Genomic DNA, 19,258 nt, shown 5'->3' with positions numbered 1-19,258 from the left:
GTGACTTGACTAAAAAATAAAAGTGAAAAAACAAATCAAATTTTCATTCAATAATATGTTTAAAACCTTAACATTATTTTTAGTTCAGGCAGTTTTTAAACTATTAAATTAAAAAAAATTACACAAGTATTTTTTTAAAACTATTTAAGTCTAAAAAATTAAAATTTTCTCAAATTAAGAAAATTCTGTGACCTTACTTCACATTTAAAAATTAAAACTGAAAATTTAATAGTTGTGCATAAAACCTTTATATCATTTTTAGTTCTAAACTGTTGTGTTATTTTTGAAAAGTTTATGCATTCTACTATGCTTGATATAAAATTATAAAAGAATGTAAAACTAATTTCAATTAATTATATCTTTTTATCTTACTATAAACAAAAAGAAAACAAACTTTTATTACTCTGTAAAAGGATATCAAATATTATTTGAATTATTTATAAATTCTGTGTAAATCTTCGAGCCTAAATCCATGTTTATCCGAGCGTTTAAGAGAAAGCTCGAAAGGTCATGTGTTATACTGATGCAAGTTAACATAATGAGAAAATAAAATGCAGACAAGATATTACTGATGTAATGTTGCAAAAGTTTAAAACGCTGCTTTACAAACCAGCCATAGAAAGTATTGGGAGAATCTAGCCACAGCCTGCTGCAGTAAACATTTTATTCATGTTAAATAGACACTTTTAATATTAAATTGTGAAATTTAAAGTAAAGTTTTAACAATGTTACTTTTTATGTTCACTTTTAAATAAGTCCTAAGTATTTGAATGTTAATTTATTTTATACATACTTAAGTATATTGCTGTTAGAATGATTACTAAGTAAAGTTTATAAAAATGAACGTGTTTTTATACGGAATTTACAACAATTTTGCTGATTTATTTGGTCAAATCATATTTTCAAAACCGAACATGTTAGAAATGAGATAATTAATTTCAACCAAGTGAAAACATAAGAGAACATATTGGCAAAGTTTAATATGTTTTTATTGACAAATAAAGGAGTTAGAGGTCCAGCAGTACTAAGTTGTCTTTTTAAAAGTCAACCGACTGTGTTTATTTAAGGTAAACTTCAGGCGGTCACAGCTTTAAAAATATTTAAGCTAGATGCATAAAAATATAGCGGTACCAAGAGATACCCCTAAATTACATATTTGCAAAGTTTCAGTTATTTATATTGAGAAATGAGTCAGTCAGATTTGTACTGGTACTACGTTGTTTTGTTTTTAATAAAATGAACGTGTTTTTATACGGAATTTACAACAATTTTGCTGATTTATTTGGTCAAATCATATTTTCAAAACCGAACATGTTAGAAATGAGATAATTAATTTCAACCAAGTGAAAACATAAGAGAACATATTGGCAAAGTTTAATATGTTTTTATTGACAAATAAAGGAGTTAGAGGTCCAGCAGTACTAAGTTGTCTTTTTAAAAGTCAACCGACTGTGTTTATTTAAGGTAAATTTCAGGTGGTCACTGCTTCAAAAATATTTAAGCTAGATGCATAAAAATATAGCGGTACCAAGAGATACCCCTAAATTACATATTTGCAAAGTTTCAGTTATTTATATTGAGAAATGAGTCAGTCAGATTTGTACTGGTACTAGACTGTTTATTACAACCAAATGAATGTTTTTGATGATAAGTTTCAAACGGTCGATTAGTAAATGATACACGTTACGTTTTAAACATAACTTCTATACATTACACGAATAATTTTTTTTATGTAGATATATATAGTTTTATAATTAAATGGCATAAAATTTTAATATGATTATATTTTCTTTTTATTTGTTAATAAATTTTTAGATTGATATAAATTGGTTTATTACCTAAACTTATAAAAGAATGGTTTTAAACTTTTATATCATTAACATAATTTTTTATTATTTAGTATTTTGGTTTTAATAACTATTCTTAAACTTGTTACTATTTTACTAAAATATTTTTCAGGTTTTCATAAAACTTATGTTTCAATATTTTCTATTGATTTTTTTTTCTTTTCTGAAGGTGTATTTTGATTTATTTATTTATTTATTTTTCTCTTTTTTAATTTAATAAAATATCTTTTGCTGATTATCTAAATTTTGTTCTGTTTACTTTTCTATTAACGTGAAAATCGTAATATTTATTTTAACTTGCTTACATATCATATATTTGTTTGTAAGTATAAAATAAATTTAACTTTAACCTTTAGTAACCTTTTAGTAAGCCAATCACGGAACACTTAAAAAATGTTGTCTAATAAATTGTTTTCAACAAAAATGTGATCTCGAAAAATGTGATCCAAAAAGACGCTAATTCAAGTTTATAGCCATAAGCGTTAAACCACGTGAGAGTTTACCGCTTAAACTAGCAGATAAACTGTGTATAATTCTGCTAGCGAGCGAAAACGCGTTGAAAATTTGCAACGCATTATTATAGATCATTTTGTCGAGCTAACGGCAAAAAATTAACGCTTGAACGCTAATATGCTAGCATTTGACTGCAGTACAGAACTAGCTGCATTTTAATTTGAGATTATATACAGTAATTTCTCCATTTCAATACAAGCATCGATGGTGTAACGGTTAGCTTTGGTGCCTTCCAAGCACTAGTTACGGTTTCGACTTCCGGTGGACATGTATTTAACATAATATAATCTTAATTAGATAAAACAGTAAGTAAGGATCAACGAAAAAAAAAGTGTTTTAAGTAGTGTTCGATAGTATAGTTTTTAAACTTATTAAAAAATAAGTTATAAATCAATAAACCTAAAACATACACAAAAGAGTGATTGTTTTTATTTAAGTATTATAAACTGAATTAAAATTACTATATTTAAATAGTGTATTTATTCAGTTTCGAAAATCAAAAACTTCAAGATAATCTAAAGAAATCTATTTGAATTCTAATTGAGATAAAAAAAAATATTTTTGAGTAAGATCTACAGTTTGAAAATCCGCTTTGCGGTGAAATATTGTAATTGTTTTTCTTTAAAATAATAAATTATTAATTATAAAGATTTTAAATCTATACTTTTTTTTTTAAATTTAACTATATACTATCAATTTTTTGTCGATTGTTGCATAGTTTGTAACTTCAATACGTTTTTTGCAGCAAAACAGTTTGAAAATCTATTTTACAATAAAACTGAGTAGCTTTAATATTTTTAATAAATTCTAAAACTTTAAAATTTAAATATTTTTTGAATCGTTTCTTGTCATAAATCAATTTTAACCAAGTATTCAATAATTAATAAAATTTACTCACTGGATGTTATGTTTCTATCAATTCACTTTAGTTGTTTTTGTTTATAATTGAGTTCTAAAGTTAAGCTAACAAATATTTAAGTAAATAAAATGAAAAAAGTATAGTTTTTTTTATACAGTTTGTCGACGTTTATATATAATATAATGCTAATTATAACTTATACAATCGTACGTTTTTGTATTTAGGTTGCAATTTTTTTTTACTCCTGCTGAAAATAACAAAATAATTTAATCTACTTACTAGAAAATAAATTATTGGACAGCAAAAGATGTTATCAAACTATTAGTAATAATTTGTACTAAAAATTTACTTTAATAAAATCAAAAAGGTGTCTAGTTTGGGCTATCTTAAATATATCTTAAAGTTCTAACTAATTCTTTAAAATGTGCTACTTATAAGTATATAAGTAAATTAAAGATTGATAAGTTATTTACTTAAACTTGAGAACACTTCTCTAAACATGATTATAAGTAAGATAAATATTTTAAGTTTTTTAAGTTTAAGTTGGTTACATAAGACACTTAAAATGTAAAAAGGTTACTTTTTAAGTTAAAGAGTATTGCTAAGTTTCCAATTTTAGCGTATAGTAATCAAACGTTAATTTTAACTTTGGACGTCATGCGTTTAAAATCACTTTTAAACGTAAACTCTATTTTGAATGTAAAGTATACTTTGAACAGAAAACTAGTTTTGTGTTATTTTATCACCAATCATATATAAACTAAAACTTACTTGCAACTTTATTTTGTTATACAAATTGCTATGATCACATATAAATTAAAATTTATTTTTAACATTGTACATACGTTCAAATGGTTTTATTTAATTGTAAGAAAAACTTTTTATTGGCTCTCCAAATATTTTTTTTAAGTTGATGTGACTTTCGTTTTATTTTTAATTGCAAAGAAAATAATTTAGTTTTTCGAATATTGAAAAACTAAGCATTCATGTTTTAATTAAAGTTTTGAAAAAGTAAACAAATTAGTCAGTGATTAATATTTACTTATTAAAAATTCATTATAATGCTAGTACAGTTTACCAAAAAAATTGCTAGTTTCATCAATTTAAATCTACTTGTTATAATTCAAAAAAGCTACGTATAATGTAGTATATAATTCAAATACTCAGTTTATCGTCGGCTACTGGGTTGGCCGAGTGGTTAAGGCGTTGGACTTAAGTTCCAATGGACGATTGTCCGCGTGGGTTCGAACCCCACACCCAGTATTTTTTACGTGTAGTATTATTATTTTTCTTTTTATAACTGTAAGTTTTGAACTAAAAAAAGATTTTGCTTGAAAGCCTTAAAAATATTATTTATTTAACTTAAGTGTTTACAATTTACTTTATAAGTTCATAGTTTTAGAAGCTTGTAGTTTTTATGTTTAGTTGAGAAAGTTTTTAAGTTTTTATCCTATTTTACGCATCATAACGTGTTTTATGCTATTAACTTACTATAAAGACGTTTCTAAAAGTAAACTAAACAAGTTTAAGCTCGTTTTCTTTTGACTGTTACCTTAAGTTATAGTAGTGATTTTAATTAACATTTTAAAAACTAAAACACCATGTTTAGAGGGTTGAACAGGTATGAAAATTTGAAAAAAAAACTTTTTTAATCATAGATAATTTTATAGTATATTTAGTTTATAATGCATGGAATAACTTGAGTGATTTTACAAAAACTAAGCGTAGTAATACATAATTAAACTAAATGTAGTTTAAACAATAGATAAGTTTAAAAAATAAATAGAGTATAAATAAAATATTTTTTGCTAATTGAATCTACGGATTTCTACATTTGTTGATAAATAGTTTTATTACATCTTGCTCTAATTATTTGTTATTTAACCTACATTGGGCCGACAGGCTACAAAGTTTTACTTATATGAACGCGATAGTTGGATACCACGTAACCGACTGCGTGGCCTAATGGATAAGGCGTCTGACTCCTAATCAGAAGATACGGGTTCGTGTCCCGGCGTGGACTTCTTATTACAACTGCATTAGAGGTAATTCGTTGGCCTTGGAAATTCTTAAAAATACTTTTAAAAAGAGAAAATTTCAGATAAATTTATTATTATTTTTTTAATCGTTTTTAAATCATATAAAACTTTAAGTTATTTGTTTTAGTTATTGATAAACTTTAAAATTAAAAACATTTCAGATAGAAACTATACCTTTTTACGTATAGTTCAAAGTATATTTAATGTGTATATTATGTTAGATACTTGTGTTTTTATAAACTGTTTATTATTTTTAATATATATATTTTTTAAATATTTATTGTTGTGAAGTTTAATATTCTCAATTTAGATAGAGATTTTCGTTTTAGAATTTAAACTTTGACTGAAAATTTTTTAATTTTTTTCATTTGTAGGTTATTATAATTTTGATAAAGTTAGGTATGCAACTCGATGACCGAGAGGTCTTTTTTCGTATCTAGGTCCATGAACCAAAAAATTTGAGCAATTTTTCGTTTTTGTTCAATAAACCACTTATTAAAAACTATCGGAAAATATTTTACATTTGCATGAACAACATTAGAAAAAATTCAAAATATAACCAGAAATACTTAAAAATAAAAGCAATGAAGAAAAAAGACAGTTTGCAAACAAAAATGCAAGTTTAAAAAAAATTATGAGTAAATGATAATGGTTAAAAATAAATCATAAAAAGTGCCGCCAGAGAGGATTGAACTCTCGACCGCTGTTTACAAGACCAGCGCTCTGCCACTGAGCTATGGCGGCTGCGAGTGGATTTACTTTTTAGTATTATAGAAAATACAGTTTTATTACGTCACAATGTATATGAATTTATTTTTCTCATCTTGCAGACAAACCTTTAAGTTTTGTAGCAACATTTTGTATGATTTTAGCAATTTATTTAGAAGGCTGCTAATTGAAGTTTTCTTGACCTATTTCATCGAAACTAACAAATAATCTTGATAAATTTTTATTATTCACATTATAACACAGACAAAGTGCTTAAATAATTAATTTAAATTTTTTTTTGTTGCTGATAAGTTTAAATATTAAAACAAAATTTATTTGTCCTGTCAACATTAGTGTAAGAAAACACCGTATATTTGTCATTTAACTGTTAATTTTGTATGCAAAACTTAAGTTTCAATGCTTTTAAATGTAAAACATTTTTATTTTGCTGAACTAAAAAGGTGTGTTGTACTATATTTGAAAGAAATTACTCTAAACACAACTGTATAATCTCATGTTTTATTGTAATTGACATATTGATATTAATTTTTCAAAGTAATTGGTATTTAGGTTTGCATTTATGATAGTCTAAAAAACTATTTTCCAATCTTATTTTATATTAAGAAGAGTTATGTAATTTTTCTATAGTTGTAAAAAAATAAATACTTATTAAATTTATCAAAAAAGAAATTTTTTCAAAACTACTAAATTTAAAAAATGGTAAGTGTACTGAGTTAATCAAAAAATGCTCGAAAACTTCATACTAAAGCATTAAGATTTGTTTTAAATTTAGCAACTGAATACATACTTGTAATTAAATAACGCACATGTGAAGCGAGAAAACTTTAGTTTATAAATAGTAAAAGTGTCTGTATTACAAGTCTTCGTGGCGCAATCGGTTAGCGCGTTCGACTGTTAATCGAAAGGTTGGTGGTTCGAGCCCACCCTAGGACGACTTTTGTTATAATCTTTTAATAAAGTGTGTTTTCCTTTACTTTTGATATTAAGACTTTTTATTTTATTAATACTTAGCATTAAAGCCGTTTTTTTTTTAATTTTCTTAAACTTTGTGCTTAAAATAGTAAAACATAAGTCACAATTTTAAATTGTCTAATTTGTTTAAGTATTACTGTCTTCTTTTTTAAAATTCTATACTGCTCAAAACAGTTTAAGTATATATTTTTTGCGTTCACATAAGTCCAATTAGTCACGTATTAATTAATGAACCGCTATATTAAAGTTCTTAATGAAGTATGTTAACGAAAGCATCCGCAACTTTTATAATTAAGTTCACAAGTTTTCATTATAAGGTAGAAAATATTAAAGAAATTAATTTTAAACTTAGGCTATTTCAACATATTAAAAAATGTTCCCATACCGGGAATCGAACCCGGGCCGCGTGGGTGAGAGCCACGAATCCTAACCACTAGGACTAGATCACCTGGGAGTACGTCTCCACACAACTTTTCACGTTTATAATCCTTTTTTTTTTTGCATGCAGAGTGTTTTAAGTGAATTGTTTTATACGATACTATGAACTGAAAAAAGTAAGCTTTAATTAAAACATTTTAGCAAAGATTATTTTTATTTAAATGGCTTCTAAAGAACTTTTGTTTAATATAATTAAACTTTTCTCAAATACATCAAGATAAAGTTTTTGAAGTTCTAACCACTTTCACTGTCTAATACATATTTAATGTGTAAAAGTTTTTATTTCATTATTACTCTATTATGCTCAATAATTGAAATACTGTATTTGTGTTTTGAATTGTCTTAAACTATGTGTATTACTTAATTTTTCTGAAACATTTAAACTTGCTTTTCAAATAATGTTTGTTTGCATAGTAACGTTTTATTTTATTTAGCTAGAGTAAAACATATATTACTAATCTACTTTAAAAAATCACTCTCTTCAACTAGAAAACTATTTAAACTAAAACATGATCTACCTTTATACAATTCGAAAAAATATAACATATTACTGTTGATTACATTTAAACTTTAGTGCATATATTAGTAATCAAAACTACTAAATCATGTATGTGGTAAACCTTTATGCTCTTTGTTATTATTTTAAGCTAACTTATGTATGTTATTTATGAACAAGCGTTTTAAAGATACAAAAATATTTTCTATAACAAAATATGTTAAAGCAAATATAATATAAGGAGTTAAAGTGAAGCAAAGTTTTAATCTAAAACTATTTTTTAAGACAAGAGCATTTTATTACTTATAAAACTATAATAAATTGAAATCTTTTGAATAAGTCTCATAACTATGTAAATAAATATTATTATTATAATTTTTTCTTATGTTGACCAAATTTATTATATATATATATTCGTATAAACTAATAATAATAAAATTTTATATTGCAGTAACAAAAATTGCTGTAACCAGGATTCGAACCTGGGTTGTCACGGCCACAACGTGAAGTACTAACCACTATACGATTACAGCGAGAAGGTAGCAGAGGATGGTTTCGATCCATCGACCTCTGGGTTATGGGCCCAGCACGCTTCCGCTGCGCCACTCTGCTGTTTGTAACTGCTGCATATAGCGTATGTATACTTGAAGATTTGCTCTAAGCTTAATGCTTACTTATATACTTTTGTTGATGCAATTAAACTTACTTAAAATTTACTCATTTGCCTTGCTATTTAAACTTTAATTTGAACTTATGTTGTAAAACTGTTTGAGCTTAAATTTTTTGTTTGTTATAAAGCTTTTTAAGCTTTATATTTATTATTTTTATGGTAAAATTCAAAATAACTTAAATTGCAACATGTTATGACCAAAAGTTATTTTAACCGTAGGATTTTTTGATTGTGACTTCATAAAATAAAGTGAAACACGTAATGTTTATACCTTCTATTGTCCATCGTCGTACTTATAAACAACATACTCATTTTTATCAGTAGCAAGGTGTTAGATGTGCTTAATAAACAAAAAATAGTTGTTTGTATCAAACAACGTTCACAAAGATGCAAAAACAGCAACTTTTTTAACAAAATACGACTGCCAAAATTAAAGGGAATTTATTTTTGATTTCTTTCGAATGGAAAAACTTAAATACAGTTGAGTACTAGAACTTGAAACGAGTAATAAAAATTAGAAAATGACTTGCCATTTTACGACTAGAAAGATAAAAACTCATATAAACATGTTTTTTTTAAACTTCAGCAATATTCTGATTTAAAAAATACAATCTACATTTTAGATCAATAATTCAGCACATCAATTCAATAAACTAGTAGATGTAAATACAGAGGAAAGTTTGTTTTATAAACTAAAACTCAGACGTTAGCGAAAACAACTTTTCTGCTGTTGTAATTCTAAGTTCTAATGCGGTTTTTATTTTACATTTTTATGCTTAAAAAAAATAATACTTGCGCTCTTTTGGCGACTTAATAGGTTGCAATTTTGAACTAAAATACTGCATTCCCTGACGACCTACGTTAGAAGCAACATCTTCAAAAAATCATTATGCACTTGACTTAAAAGATCGAATTTTGCGCCTCTATGCGACTTATCTTAGTTGCAACATATATTGTGAACTTACAAGTATAAACATAAGGCTCTTTCGCAAATAAAATTGTGCACCTAAGCACTAAAAATGCATAGATAAAAGTATAAGTACAAATAGCCGCAAATAAATTAGTTTTTTAGCAAAACATTCCTTACATCAAGCACCTCTTTAAATAAAACTCAATAAACCACTAATACACACTTGTAATACAATTGTAGACTTGCTTTAAGAAAATACAATGTTTCTCACTTTATATAAGTAAAACTTCGCAAAATAAAACATTATTGCAATTGACATTGTCAAGATTTTAAACTCGTTAAAAAGTTGATTAGTAATTAATTCAATTATTTTCTCGCTCCGTTTTTAACGGATTAGGCGTCTGATTCCTATTAGAATATTCCTAAAGCTCAGGCAACTCGTGGTCTCTAATGTCTCAATACAGATATTGGAGACCACGGGTTGCCCATGATAATTAGGTAAATAGAGCGTCGCTTTCACCAATTACTTCCAATTGCCCCATACTTTCAAAATGTTGTCTATTTTATATAAAAATATTTTTTTTTTCATCAGAAAGAAATTAACTCCTAATAAATAAACAATATTGTTTTAAGATTTTAGAAAAATTTTTTTAGAAATCCTAGAAAATATATTTATTTTTACAAAAAACTCCGTTTTTATTCGCAAGATTAAAAATAAAAAATTAAATATTATTTTTTTTTTAAACTTTGTAATTTAAACTCAAGAATATAAAGTAACAGAAAAGGTTAACTAGCAAATTAAAATCTGCTTTTACTGTATTATTATGAAATTTACTTACTGATTATGTATTAAATATAAATGCTAAAGCTTAAATTTGTAAATTGTATTTTAAAATTAAAAAAAGTTAGTTTTGAAATTTATTAAACTAAGTTAAATGTACGCTTATTGTGTTAAAGTTTAATTTATAAAAATTTCTATATAAAACACATTTCAGCTGTTTAAGTTTTTATCTTATGTAGCTGGTTTACATTTCAGTATGTAGTAACCTTAACTGCTTAAAAAAATCTAATAGTTGTTATGAAAATTAGGTAAATAAAAAGGCAACAAATTAGCTAAGTTTTAAAACACTGTTTAAATAGACCATTCAAAAGATAAATACAAAACAATACTTTTGCATGTTCAGTTTACTAATAGTTACGCTTGCGTTTATAACCTTTTATTCAACAATTTCTACAAGCGTCGATGGTGTAACGGTTAGCATTGGTGCCTTCCAAGCACTAGTTCCGGGTTCGACTCCCCGGTCGACGCACTTTTGCTTTTGTTTTTAATGGACTATTTCAAATGATAACTACTTTATCTTTTTTTAATTAGTGAATACAACTTCCATTTTATAAAGATCTTGTTTTAGGCCTAAAAATTTTTCAATATAGTTTTTTATGGTTTAGATTTAGATAGTTTTAACTTATTAATCAAAAAATTTCTAACATTGAAAAGATATTTTAAAATATACAAACTAGAAATAAGCTTTAGTGGTTAATGTTTAAAGTTGTAACTTAGTTACTAAAGTTATAGATAGTTGCAATTTATTTTAGTAATCAAGTAAATTAACTGACAAAATGCTAATGTTGTTTTCAAAACTTAGAAAAAAGTTAATTTAGTTTACTGAAATTACAAGTTTAAATGTGTATTAGGCTAATACAGTAAGATAAAGCTAAAAGTTTAAACTCAATTATGGTATAAAAGTTGTAATTATCTTTTTTTAAGCACATAATTATAAGTTTTTTAACCCTTAATAGTACTTTGCAATCAGTACTTATTATAACATATACATGAAAACATTTATTTGTATGAATTAAAACTAACAAAAAGTTTACAACACTTGAATTAGTTCAGTTGATTAGCAAAGTTAAAAGCTTATTTATCATTTAGTAACAACATTAATTTTTATGATGTTTACTGCTGTTTAAAATTATAAAAACCTCTCAGTTTCATTAAAAAAAGTTAAAGTTTTATTTAAGATTAATTTTTTTTTTGTATAACGTAAGCTGAAATATATTTTGGCTGTTTTCAAAGAGTAAAAAACAAGAATAAAAATAAAATAATATATAGATGTATGATATTAGATAGTTAAAAATCAACTTCAGTTTAGGAAACTGATAAATATATAAAACTAAAATAGCTTTTGGTCATAACATGTTGCAATTTAAGTTATTTTGAATTTTACCATAAAAATAATAAATATAAAGCTTAAAAAGCTTTATAACAAACAAAAAATTTAAGCTCAAACAGTTTTACAACATAAGTTCAAATTAAAGTTTAAATAGCAAGGCAAATGAGTAAATTTTAAGTAAGTTTAATTGCATCAACAAAAGTATATAAGTAAGCATTAAGCTTAGAGCAAATCTTCAAGTATACATACGCTATATGCAGCAGTTACAAACAGCAGAGTGGCGCAGCGGAAGCGTGCTGGGCCCATAACCCAGAGGTCGATGGATCGAAACCATCCTCTGCTACCTTCTCGCTGTAATCGTATAGTGGTTAGTACTTCACGTTGTGGCCGTGACAACCCAGGTTCGAAATCCTGGTTACAGCAATTTTTGTTACTGCAATATAAAATTTTATTATTATTAGTTTATACGAATATATATATATAATAAATTTGGTCAACATAAGAAAAAATTATAATAATAATATTTATTTACATAGTATGAGACTTATTCAAAAGATTTCAATTTATTATAGTTTTATAAGTAATAAAATGCTCTTGTCTTAAAAAATAGTTTTAGATTAAAACTTTGCTTCACTTTAACTCCTTATATTATATTTGCTTTAACATATTTTGTTATAGAAAATATTTTTGTATCTTTAAAACGCTTGTTCATAAATAACATACATAAGTTAGCTTAAAATAATAACAAAGAGCATAAAGGTTTACCACATACATGATTTAGTAGTTTTGATTACTAATATATGCACTAAAGTTTAAATGTAATCAACAGTAATATGTTATATTTTTTCGAATTGAATAAAGGTAGATCATGTTTTAGTTTAAATAGTTTTCTAGTTGAAGAGAGTGATTTTTTAAAGTAGATTAGTAATATATGTTTTACTCTAGCTAAATAAAATAAAACGTTACTATGCAAACAAACATTATTTGAAAAGCAAGTTTAAATGTTTCAGAAAAATTAAGTAATACACATAGTTTAAGACAATTCAAAACACAAATACAGTATTTCAATTATTGAGCATAATAGAGTAATAATGAAATAAAAACTTTTACACATTAAATATGTATTAGACAGTGAAAGTTGTTAGAACTTCAAAAACTTTATCTTGATGTATTTGAGAAAAGTTTAATTATATTAAACAAAAGTTCTTTAGAAGCCATTTAAATAAAAATAATCTTTGCTAAAATGTTTTAATTAAAGCTTACTTTTTTCAGTTCATAGTATCGTATAAAACAATTCACTTAAAACACTCTGCATGCAAAAAAAAAAAGGATTATAAACGTGAAAAGTTGTGTGGAGACGTACTCCCAGGTGATCTAGTCCTAGTGGTTAGGATTCGTGGCTCTCACCCACGCGGCCCGGGTTCGATTCCCGGTATGGGAACATTTTTTAATATGTTGAAATAGCCTAAGTTTAAAATTAATTTCTTTAATATTTTCTACCTTATAATGAAAACTTGTGAACTTAATTATAAAAGTTGCGGATGCTTTCGTTAACATATTTCATTAAGAACTTTAATATAGCGGTTCATTAATTAATACGTGACTAATTGGACTTATGTGAACGCAAAAAATATATACTTAAACTGTTTTGAGCAGTATAGAATTTTAAAAAAGAAGACAGTAATACTTAAACAAATTAGACAATTTAAAATAGTGACTTATGTTTTACTATTTTAAGCACAAAGTTTAAGAAAATTAAAAGAAAACAGCTTTAATGCTAAGTATTAATAAAATAAAAAGTCTTAATATCAAAAGTAAAGGAAAACACACTTTATTAAAAGTTTATTACAAAAGTCGTCCTCGGGTGGGCTCGAACCACCAACCTTTCGATTAACAGTCGAACGCGCTAACCGATTGCGCCACGAAGACATGTAGTACTAATACTTTTACTATTTATAAATTAAAGTTTTCTCGCTTCACATGTGCGTTATTTAATTACACGGATGTATTCAGTTGCTAAATTTAAAACAAATCTTAATGCTTTAGTATGAAGTTTTCGAGCATTTTTTGATTAACTCAGTACACTTACCATTTTTTAAAATTTAGTAGTTTTGAAAAAAATTCTTTTTTGATAAATTTAATAAGTATTTATTTTTTTACAACTATAGAAAATTTACATAACTCTTCTTAATATAAAATCAGATTGGAAAATTGTTTTTTAGACTATCATAAATGCAAACCTAAATACCAATTACTTTGAAAAATTAATATCAATATGTCAATTACAATAAAACATGAGATTTTACAGTTGTGTTTAGAGTAATGTCTTTCAAATATAGTACAACACACCTTTTTAGTTCAGCAAAATAAAAATGTTTTACATTTAAAAGCATTGAAACTTAAGTTTTGCATACAAAATTTAACTGTTAAATGAAAAATATACGGTGTTTTCTTACACTAATGTTGACAGGACAAATAAATTTTGTTTTAATATTTAAACTTATCAGCAACAAATAAAAATTTAAATTAATTATTTAAGCACTTTGTCTGTGTTATAATGTGAATAATAAAAATTTATCAAGATTATTTGTTAGTTTCGATGAAATAGGTCAAGAAAACTTCAATTAGCAGCCTTCTAAATAAATTGCTAAAATCATACAAAAATGTTGCTACAAAACTTAAAGGTTTGTCTGCAAGATGAGAAAAATAAATCATATACATTGTGACGTAATAAAACTGTATTTTCTATAATACTAAAAAGTAAATCCACTCGCAGCCGCCATAGCTCAGTGGCAGAGCGCTGGTCTTGTAAACCAGCGGTCGAGAGTTCAATCCTCTCTGGCGGCACTTTTTATGATTTATTTTTAACCATTATCATTTACTCATAATTTTTTTTAAACTTGCATTTTTTGTTTGCAAACTGTCTTTTTTTCTTCATTGCTTTTATTTTTAAGTATTTCTGGTTATATTTTTGAATTTTTTCTAATGTTGTTCATGCAAATGTAAAATATTTTCCGATTGTTTTTAATAAGTGGTTTATTGAACAAAAACGAAAAATTGCTCAAATTTTTTTGGTTCATGGACCTAGATACGAAAAGAGACCTCTCGGTTATCGAGTTGCATACCTAACTTTATCAAAATTATGATAACCTACAAATGAAAAAAATTAAAAAATTTTCAGTCAAAGTTTAAATTCTAAAACGAAAATCTCTATCTAAATTGAGAATATTAAACTTCACAACAATAAATATTTAAAAAATATATATATTAAAAATAATAAACAATTTATAAAAACACAAGTATCTAACATAATATACACATTAAATATACTTTGAACTATACGTAAAAAGGTATAGTTTCTATCTGAAATGTTTTTAATTTTAAAGTTTATCAATAACTAAAGCAAATAACTTAAAGTTTTATATGATCTAAAAACGATTAAAAAAAAAAAATAATAAATTTATCTGAATTTTTTCCCTTTTTTAAAAGTATTTTTAAGAATTTCCAAGCCAACGAATTACCTCTAATGCAGTTGTAATAAGAATCCAAGCCGGGACACGAACCCGTAATCTTCTGATTAGGAGTCAGACGCCTTATCCATTAGGCCACGCAGTCGGTTACGTGGTATCCAACTATCGCGTTCATATAAGTAAAACTTTGTAGCCTGTCGGCCCAATGTAGGTTAAATAACAAATAATTAGAGCAAGATGTAATAAAACTATTTATCAACAAATGTAGAAATCCGTAGATTCAATTAGCAAAAAATATTTTATTTATACTCTATTTATTTTTTAAACTTATCTATTGTTTAAACTACATTTAGTTTAATTATGTATTACTACGCTTAGTTTTTTGTAAAATCACTCAAGTTATTCCATGCATTATAAACTAAATATACTATAAAAATTATCTATGATTAAAAAAGTTTTTTTTTTAAACTTTCATACGTATTCAACCCTCTAAATATGGTGTTTTAGTTTTTAAAACGTTAATTAAAATCACTACTATAACTTAAGGTAACAGTCAAAAGAAAACGAGCTTAAACTTTTTTAGTTTACATTAGAAACGTCTTTATAGTAAGTTAATAGCATAAAACACGTTATGATGCGTAAAATAGGATAAAAACTTAAAAACTTTCTCAACTAAACATAAAAACTACAAGCTTCTAAAACTATGAACTTATAAAGTAAATTGTAAACACTTAAGTTAAATAAATAATATTTATAAAGCTTTTAATCCAAATCTTTTTTTAGTTCAAAACTTACAGTTATAAAAAGAAAAATAATAATACTACACGTAAATAATACTGGATGTGGGGTTCGAACCCACGCGGACAATCGTCCATTGGAACTTAAGTCCAACGCCTTAACCACTCGGCCAACCCAGTAGCCGACGATAAACTGAGTATTTGAATTATATACTACATTATACGTAGCTTTTTTGAATTATAACAAGTAGATTTAAATTGATGAAACTAGCAATTTTTTTGGTAAACTGTACTAGCATTATAATGAATTTTTAATAAGTAAATATTAATCACTGACTAATTTGTTTACTTTTTCAAAACTTTAATTAAAACATGAATGCTTAGTTTTTCAATATTCGAAAAACTAAATTATTTTCTTTGCAATTAAAAATAAAACAAAAGTCACATCAACTTAAAAAAAATATTTGGAGAGCCAATAAAAAGTTTTTTCTTACAATTAAATATAACCATTTGAACGTATGTACAATGTTAAAAATAAATTTTAATTTATATGTGATCATAGCAATTTGTACAACAAAATAAAGTTGCAAGTAAGTTTTAGTTTATATATGATTGGTGATAAAATAACACAAAACTAGTTTACTGTTCAAAGTATACTTTACATTCAAAATAGAGTTTACGTTTAAAAGTGATTTTAAACGCATGACGTCCAAAGTTAAAATTAACGTTTGATTACTATACGCTAAAATTGGAAACTTGGCAATACTCTTTAACTTAAAAAGTAACCTTTTTACATTTTAAGTGTCTTATGTAACCAACTTAAACTTAAAAAACTTAAAATATTTATCTTACTTATAATCATGTTTATAGAAGTGTTCTCAAGTTTAAGTAAATAACTTATCAATCTTTAATTTACTTATATACTTATAAGTAGCACATTTTAAAAAATTAGTTAGAACTTTAAGATATATTGAAGATAGCCCAAACTAGACACCTTTTTGTTTTTATTAAAGTAAATTTTTAGTACAAATTATTACTAATAGTTTGATAACATCTTTTGCTGTCCAATAATTTATTTTCTAGTAAGTAGATTAAATTATTTTGTTGTTTTCAGCAGGAGTAAAAAAAAAAAATTGCAACCTAAATACAAAAACGTACGATTGTGTAAGTTATAATTAGCATTATATTATATATACAAACGTCGACAAACTGTATAAAAAAAACTATACTTTTTTCATTTTATTTACTTAAATATTTGTTAGCTTAACTTTAGAACTCAATTATAAACAAAAACAATTAAAGTTAATTAATAGAAACATAACATCAAGTGAGTAAATTTTTTAATATTGAATACTTGGTTAAAATTTGATTTATGACAAGAAACGATTCAAAAAATATTTAAATTTTAAAGTTTTAGAATTTATTAAAAAATTAAAGCTACTCAGTTTTATCGTAAAACAGATTTCAAACTGTTTTGCTGCAAAAAACGTATTGAAGTTACAAACTATGCAACAATCGACAAAAAATTGATAGTATACAGTTAAATTAAAAAAAAAAATGTATAGATTTAAAATCTTTATAATTAATAATTTATTATTTTAAAGAAAAACAATTACAATATTTCACCGAAAAGCGGATTTCAAAACTGTAGATCTTACTCAAAAATATTTTTTTTTATCTCAATTAGAATTCAAATAGAGTTCTGTAGATTATCTTGAAGTTTTTGATTTTACAAACTGAATAAATACACTTTTTAGATATAGTAATTTTAATTCAGTTTATAATACTTAAATAAAAACAATCACGCTTTTGTGTATGTTTTAGGTTTATTGATTTATAACTTATTTTTTAATGAGTTTAACAACTAAACTATCGAACACTACTTAAAAGTTAAAACACTTTTTTTTTTCGTTGATCCTTACTTACTGTTTTATCTAATTAAGATTATATTATGTTAAATACATGTCCACCGGAAGTCGAAAACGTAACTAGTGCTTGGAAGGCACCAAAGCTAACCGTTACACCATCGATGCTTGTATTGAAATGGAGAAATTACTGTATATAATCTCAAATGAAAATGCAGCTAGTTCTGTACTGCAGTCAAATGCTAGCATATGTGCGTTCAAGCGTTAATTTTTTTGCCGTTAGCTCGACAAAATGATCTATAATAATGCGTTGCAAATTTTCAACGCGTTTTCTCTCGCTAGCAGAATTATACACAGTTTATCTGCTAGTTTAAGCGGTAAACTCTCACGTGGTTTAACGCTTATGGCTATAAACTTGATGTTTATTTGTAAAAAATGTTTATTTCAAGTCGTGCATTTTATTTTGTAATTGCTTTTGTTTTTATTTGTATGTATCCATACGTGTGACCAAAGAATATTAAGTTTATGACTTTATTAAAATTAATATTTTTAAATCTAAGTATGTTTTGATTAAATGATGACTGAGAAAATAAATTGAGGTGTTTATAAATGATAAAACTAACTGTAGAAATAAACTGCTAAATATATAATAAAATTTTCTAGGTAATGAAAATTTGTTATTTAAATTTATAAACTGATTTAAGTCGTGGATAAGTAATAATTTAACATATCACTATACTACAACTAAACAAAGTATGACAATAAATAAATAACTAAAACTCAATAGTCACTTTAAACTTGTAAGCTTGTCCTAAAAGTTAAACTAAAAAGTTTTACTGATTGTAATATAAATAAAGTTTCAAGTTTTATAAACTAAGTCTTCTTTTGATTAAAATTAATACTAGTTTGAGTACTATTTGATGTTTACAACAACTTTCAATTAATTAAATAACTTGTTTTGTCACATAGTTGTACATTTATGTTTTGCTAGCTAGTAAAAAGTTGAAATATTTTGTCAAAGCTCATAAGTATATATTTTACACTAATACCAAAATTCTAAATTAATTAAACAGTGAACGTTTATTCTAACAAAGTTTGCACTCTTAAAAATACTATATGATTGAAAATTTAAAAACCTTTCAAATTATTTAAACATTTTTTTCATTTCCTAGTTGTCAGCATAATAGTAAAATTTCTATATTTTTTGAAACAATATTGTTAAAAACGAAAAAATGTATATTTATAGCTAAGTGAGATTCAAATGTTGAAACATATAAATCTAGTTTTAACTATTTCTAAGGGTAGACCTTCAGCTAATTTAATTTAAATTAAAACCAATCTTGTAGCAACTACTTCTATATATCAATATAAGTTTCATTTAGGCTAATAATTTGCTAAGTATATTTAAAGTCAAATTTTTAACTTAAACAACACAATTGTATTGTACAGCATTTTTTACTTTGTACTATTGAATATGTTCATAAGCTTTCAAAGATCATCACACCATATGCTTTCGGTAAACTGAAAACGGATTCGTCCTTA

At 25.2% G+C, this 19,258-nt stretch overlaps 11 non-coding genes across 11 annotated transcripts; 5 read left to right on the top strand and 6 right to left on the bottom strand.

Annotated features, from left to right (window-relative positions):
- Positions 1-4,399: 4,399 nt before the first annotated feature.
- Trnal-uaa (transfer RNA leucine (anticodon UAA)) lies at positions 4,400-4,482 on the top strand. Its single transcript has one exon. It is a non-coding gene; the product is annotated as a tRNA-Leu (tRNA).
- A 1,449-nt stretch (positions 4,483-5,931) lies between these two features.
- Trnat-ugu (transfer RNA threonine (anticodon UGU)) lies at positions 5,932-6,002 on the bottom strand. The gene has a single exon. It is a non-coding gene; the product is annotated as a tRNA-Thr (tRNA).
- Positions 6,003-7,335: 1,333 nt separating this feature from the next.
- Trnae-cuc (transfer RNA glutamic acid (anticodon CUC)) lies at positions 7,336-7,413 on the bottom strand. Its single transcript has one exon. It is a non-coding gene; the product is annotated as a tRNA-Glu (tRNA).
- A 941-nt stretch (positions 7,414-8,354) lies between these two features.
- Trnah-gug (transfer RNA histidin (anticodon GUG)) lies at positions 8,355-8,426 on the bottom strand. The gene has a single exon. It is a non-coding gene; the product is annotated as a tRNA-His (tRNA).
- Positions 8,427-8,433: 7 nt separating this feature from the next.
- Positions 8,434-8,505, bottom strand: Trnam-cau (transfer RNA methionine (anticodon CAU)). Its single transcript has one exon. It is a non-coding gene; the product is annotated as a tRNA-Met (tRNA).
- A 2,205-nt stretch (positions 8,506-10,710) lies between these two features.
- Positions 10,711-10,783, top strand: Trnag-ucc (transfer RNA glycine (anticodon UCC)). Its single transcript has one exon. It is a non-coding gene; the product is annotated as a tRNA-Gly (tRNA).
- Positions 10,784-11,915: 1,132 nt separating this feature from the next.
- Trnam-cau (transfer RNA methionine (anticodon CAU)) lies at positions 11,916-11,987 on the top strand. The gene has a single exon. It is a non-coding gene; the product is annotated as a tRNA-Met (tRNA).
- A 1,020-nt stretch (positions 11,988-13,007) lies between these two features.
- Trnae-cuc (transfer RNA glutamic acid (anticodon CUC)) lies at positions 13,008-13,085 on the top strand. Its single transcript has one exon. It is a non-coding gene; the product is annotated as a tRNA-Glu (tRNA).
- A 414-nt stretch (positions 13,086-13,499) lies between these two features.
- On the bottom strand, positions 13,500-13,573 carry Trnan-guu (transfer RNA asparagine (anticodon GUU)). The gene has a single exon. It is a non-coding gene; the product is annotated as a tRNA-Asn (tRNA).
- Positions 13,574-14,419: 846 nt separating this feature from the next.
- Trnat-ugu (transfer RNA threonine (anticodon UGU)) lies at positions 14,420-14,491 on the top strand. Its single transcript has one exon. It is a non-coding gene; the product is annotated as a tRNA-Thr (tRNA).
- Positions 14,492-15,948: 1,457 nt separating this feature from the next.
- On the bottom strand, positions 15,949-16,031 carry Trnal-uaa (transfer RNA leucine (anticodon UAA)). The gene has a single exon. It is a non-coding gene; the product is annotated as a tRNA-Leu (tRNA).
- Between the last annotated feature and the right edge of the window lie 3,227 nt (positions 16,032-19,258).

Source organism: Thalia democratica, unplaced genomic scaffold, assembly GCF_965202585.1.
Source record: "Thalia democratica unplaced genomic scaffold, ktThaDemo2.hap1.1 HAP1_SCAFFOLD_441, whole genome shotgun sequence".
Taxonomy (NCBI): Eukaryota; Metazoa; Chordata; class Thaliacea; order Salpida; family Salpidae; genus Thalia; species Thalia democratica.
The sequence above is the reverse complement of the archived record's forward strand: the minus strand, read 5'-3'. Positions and strand labels throughout refer to the sequence as shown.